Genomic DNA, 5,897 nt, shown 5'->3' on the forward strand with positions numbered 1-5,897 from the left:
TTAAAGTTATATTTGGAGTTCTATAGGGTTCTATTTGGAGTTCTATAGGTGTTCTATAGGGTTATATTTGGAGTTCTATAGGTGTTCTATAGGGTTCTATTTGGGGTTCTATTTCGAGTCCTATAGGGTTTCGATTTGGAGTTCTATAGGTGTTATATAGGGTTCTATTTGGGGTTCTATTTCGAGTTCTATAGGGTTCGATTTGGAGTTATATTTTGGAGTTCTATAGGGTTCTGTGTGGGGTTCTATTTGGGGTTCTATTTAAAGTTATATTTGGAGTTCTATAGGGTTCTATTTGGAGTTCTATAGGGTTCTATTTGGGGTTATATTTAGAGTTATATTAGGGGTTCTATTTAGAGTTCTATAGGGTTCTATTTAGAGTTCTATAGGGTTCTATTTAGAGTTCTATAGGGTTCTATAGGGTTCTATTTGGAGTTCTATAGGGTTCTATTTGGGGTTGTATTTAGAGTTCTATAGGGTTCTATTTAGAGTTCTATTTTGAGTTCTATAGGGTTCTATTTTGAGTTCTATAGGGTTCTATTTGGGGTTTTATCTGGTGTTCCTTGGGGTGCTATTTGCGGTTCTATTTTGGGTTCTTAGCGTGAGTTTCAAGACCAACCATGCATGTATTGAGCATGGCTATGCTTCAACAGGGGCTGTTAGGTCAGGGCTGGGATGTTTTGTCTGGCTGTGAAACCATTGAGCACCACCACCCGTCTTCATCTTATTTGATCCAACAGCACTGGGGCTGTCTGCAAATCCATTGGATGCCAAACGTTCTCAGCTGTCTTCAAATCCATTGAACGCCGTCACGTTTTCAGCTCCTGAGACCCAGATGACTGGCCTTTGTGTTATTTCTGGCCTTATTCCTTTGTCATCATGACTCCACTCTCTGATAGGCTCTGACAGGGAGTGATAGCAGAGCCCCATAGAGACCACATTCTCCCTGATCACTTGTCAGTACACATTAGCCACATTCACAGCTACGTAGCTAACGGTATGGGCCATTCCCACTAATACTATGGGCCATTCCCATTCACCACTAATGCTATGGGCTATTCCCATTCAACACTAATGCTATGGGCTATTCTCATTCACCACTAATGCTATGGGCTATTCTCATTCACCACTAATGCTATGGGCTATTCTCATTCACCACTAATGCTATGGGCTATTCTCATTCAACACTAATGCTATGGGCTATTCTCATTCACCACTAATGCTATGGGCTATTCTCATTCACCACTAATGCTATGGGCTATTCTCATTCACCACTAATGCTATGGGCTATTCCCATTCACCACTAATGCTATGGGCTATTCTCATTCAACACTAATGCTATGGGCTATTCCCATTCACCACTAATGCTATGGGCTATTCTCATTCACCACTAATGCTATGGGCTATTCCCATTCACCACTAATGCTATGGGCTATTCCCATTCAACACTAATGCTAAGGGCTATTCCCATTCAACACTAATGCTAAGGGCTATTCCCATTCACCACTAATGCTATGGGCTATTCCCATTCAACACTAATGCTAAGGGCTATTCCCATTCAACACTAATGCTAAGGGCTATTCCCATTCACCACTAATGCTATGGGCTATTCCCATTCACCACTAATGCTATGGGCTATTCCCATTCACCACTAATGCTATGGGCTATTCTCATTCACCACTAATGCTATGGGCTATTCTCATTCACCACTAATGCTAAGGGCTATTCTCATTCACCACTAATGCTATGGGCTATTCTCATTCACCACTAATGCTATGGGCTATTCTCATTCACCACTAATGCTAAGGGCTATTCTCATTCACCACTAATGCTATGGGCTATTCCCATTCACCACTAATGCTATGGGCTATTCTCATTCACCACTAATGCTATGGGCTATTCTCATTCACCACTAATGCTAAGGGCTATTCCCATTCCCAAAACTTACTGTGTCCCAAATGGCAACCGATTCCCTATATAGTCCCCATATGGCTCTGGTCAAAAGTAGTGCACTATATAGGTATTAGGTTTCCTGTTTGTTCAAGCTGCCCCACTGATGGCATTTCAACCTATCTAATCTGTTCTCTGAGCAGTTCACTGAAGATGAGATAAATGATTTTAAAACACCTTCTGTATCATAAAAAAAGGTAGTAGGGCTAGAAATGGTCTGGGAAAGCTGTTAGGGAGAAAACCAGCCAAAGGGGAATTTATTGGAGTGAGAAAGAAAATAGAAAATGGCGCCCGGGTTTGTATTATGTGTTGAGAGGAAAGTCAGGTGGAGGAGGAGAGACCCTGGGAAAGAGGAGCGTGAGACTTAAATGAACATTTTCACCAAGGCTACTGTAGGCCTTTCTGTTGTTTAATAAAGTGTGACCCTTTATTATTAAAAACATCCCATTGTTTCATATCTAGCCCATCGACCTTCTCATTTTCCATTGGAACAAGTGTTGTTGTACGGTTTCTTCTCCTGTTTAGTCATCTCAAGGCTAGATAAAATACCTCCTCACTATGGCTGGGCCGGCGCTAGGGTGGAGAGAGATGACAGGGGAGCCAATAAGAGAGAAAGGGGAGACGGAGTGAGGGATGGTTGGCCTTCACAATGCTCTTACTGCTGACTTGAAGAAAGACTGTCTAGCTGCTGTCATGTCACTCCTCCCTCTCCTCCCCCGCTTCCTCCGGGCCTCAAAACAAACAGATGATAGAGAGGAGAAAAGGTAAGGAGGGAGGAATGAAAGAGTGCAGTGTGTGGAAGCCCAGAGTGCTCTTGGAATTCCTCGTCAGCTGGAGAAATTCCAAGATGATGGGTAAGACGATAGGAGGGCAGGATGAGGTCACCACGAAGCGTCTAAGTCCCGGTGAACCATCGCCTCACCCCTAGCAACTTGCTCGGAGGCCCCTCTGTTGTCCCGTGTCGCTGAGTTCCAGAGAGTGGCGACGGGGGATCGATAAACACATCAACTCGCTCGGAGGCCCCTCTGTTGTCACGTGTCGCTGAGTTCCAGAGAGTGGAGACGGGGGATCGATAAACACATCAACTCGCTCGGAGGCCCCTCTGTTGTCACGTGTCGCTGAGTTCCAGAGAGTGGAGACGGGGGATCGATAAACACATCAACTCGCTCGGAGGCCCCTCTGTTGTCACGTGTCGCTGAGTTCCAGAGAGTGGCGACGGGGGATCGATAAACACATCAACTTCGGGACACAGTAGTGACTTGAATGATGTAATTCATGTTCCACTTGTAAATAATAAAATGAACATGAAATTAAAATGAACAAATCCCCTGTCGTCTACAAAATATAAACCACAGTAACAGTTAAAGATTGATTTACATGTGTCAAGTCTCAACATCAGACATAAACAAATGCACATGCCATATGATTAGGTACGCCTCTCCATTCTTTTGTGTGAAATTGCGCAAACTCAAAAATAACACAGTGCCTTATGGGATTCCACCTTGCTATTAAGCCGGCAGCATTGCAGGCTAATTAGCCCCTTCACCATCGGTCATTTTCACTCCCTCAGCTTTGGGACACGTCTTCAAAATGGAGGAGGTCGAAGGGGCGAGGGGGTGATTTGGGATTCAACCACTCTTTCTTTTCATAATGCATAGAGATATTTAGAGGACGCAAGATTGTATCTGTCTGTGACATTATGTATGGGCAGTGCCATTGAGGCCTTCTTCATTTTGACATCGTACATTTTCTTCTTCTACGTCTATGAGTTGGTAAACAAACTGAAAGGGTGCATACTGACACATGGAGTGTGCTGTTTGAACAGTCGTAAAGTCAATGTTTGCAAAGGAAGTCCCACCCAGTTGACTACTTTAAAATAGTGAAATACCTCAATGGCATTGCACATGCTATAAATGTTATTTTGGGTACTGGAGTCCTCTTTCTCTAAGTCGTAATGTGACTGTTGCATTGTGGGTGACTACTCTGATGGAATTTCTTATTTTTTTTAAACACCAAAAAACAAGACAATCAACTGTGCCAGCTATCATGCCTTTGCTTAATGTTTCATCTTCTCATAAATAGCAAACCTGGCATGACCATAGAGTATGTCTTCAAAATCACCAGTCAAACAATATGATGAGGACCATTGTGTAATATGAAAAGGCTTTCCAGGGGTAATAGACAGATACACATTAACATTACATCAATCATATGACACTACCAGAGAATATTTGCCATTTTAAAGAAAAATATATATCTCACTAAAATCTGTTACGTAAAAGTTTTTCAGATCAATGTTTTCCAGCATATTGTGTTCGGGTCCCTTTTTTTAAAATTCAAACCTGCCAAGAAAGTCTTCAAAGAGAGCAGCTTGTGGTTTTTTTTGAGGTTTGTTTAAAGATCCCTCCTCCCTCCACTCCAGTTGCAATAGACGCAACAACAAAAAAAACATGGCCACTGCTGTCAGCCCCCCCAAAAAAGAAAGAAGACAGTCTTTTCTATCTCTCTTCATCACAGTCTGTCTTTCTCCTTCCCCTCTGCCTGAATGAAGCTACTCTACCATTCAAGAGTTTGGGGTCACTTAGAAATGTCCTTGTTTTTTTTTTTTTAAAGAAAAGCTATTTTTTTGTCCATTAAAATAACATAAAATTGATCAGAAATACAGTGTAGACATTGTTAATGTTGTAAATGACTATTGTAGCTGGAAACGACAGATTTTTTATGGAATATCTACATAGGCGTACAGAGGCCCATTATCAGCAACCATCACTCCTGTGTTACAATGGCACGTTGTGTTAGCTATCGTTTTAAAAGGCTAATTGATCATTAGAAAACCCTTTTGCAATTATGTTAGCACAGCTGAAAACTGTTGTTCTGATTAAAGAAGCAATAAAACTGGCCTTCTTTAGATTAGTTGAGTATCTGGAGCATCAGCATTTATGGGTTCGATTACAGGCTCAAAATGGCCAGAAACAAAGCACTTTCTTCTGAAACTCGTCAGTCTATTCTTGTTCTGAGAAAGCAAGAGGACCAGTTCATTGGTGTCTAGTTTGAGAAAGACACCTCACAAGTCCTCAACTGGCAGCTTCATTAAATAGTACCCGCAAAACACCAGTCTCAACGTCAACAGTGAAGAGGCGACTCCAGGATTGCAAAGAAAAAGCCATATCTCAGACTGGCCAATAAAAATAAAAGATTAAGATGGGCAAAAGAACACAGACACTTGACAGAGGAACTCTGCCTAGAAGGCCAACATCCCAGAGTCGCCTCTTCACTGTTGACGTTGAGACTGGTGTTTTGCGGGTACTGTTTAATGAAGCTGCCAGTTGAGGACTTGTGAGGCGTCTGTTTCTCAAACTAGACACCAATGAACTGGTCCTCTTGCTCAGTTGTGCACCGGGGCCTCCCACTCCTCTTTCTATTCTGGTTAGAGACAGTTTGCGCTGTTCTGTGAAGGGAGTATTGCACAGCGTTGTACGAGATCTTCAGTTTCTTGGCAATGTCTTGCATGGAATAGCCTTCATTTCTCAGAACATGAATAGACTGACGAGTTTCAGAAGAAAGTGCTTTGTTTCTAGCCATTTTGAGCCTGTAATCGAACCCACAAATGCTGATGCTCCAGATACTCAACTAGTCTAAAGAATGCCAGTTTTTTTACTTCTTTAAATCAGGACAACATTTTTCAGCTGTGCTAACATAATTGCAAAAGGGTTTTCTAATGATCAATTAGCCTTTTGAAATGATGAAGTTGGATTAGCTAACACAACGTGCCATTGGAACACAGGAGTGATGGTTGAGGATAATGGGCCTCTGTACACCTATGTAGATATTCCATTAAAAAAAATCTGCCGTTTCCAGCTACAATAATGTCTAAACTGTATTTCTGATCAATTTGATGTTATTTTAAATGAACAAAAATAGTGTTTTTCTTTCAAAAACATGGACAT

Source organism: Salmo trutta, chromosome 1, assembly GCF_901001165.1.
Source record: "Salmo trutta chromosome 1, fSalTru1.1, whole genome shotgun sequence".
Classification (NCBI taxonomy): Eukaryota; Metazoa; Chordata; class Actinopteri; order Salmoniformes; family Salmonidae; genus Salmo; species Salmo trutta.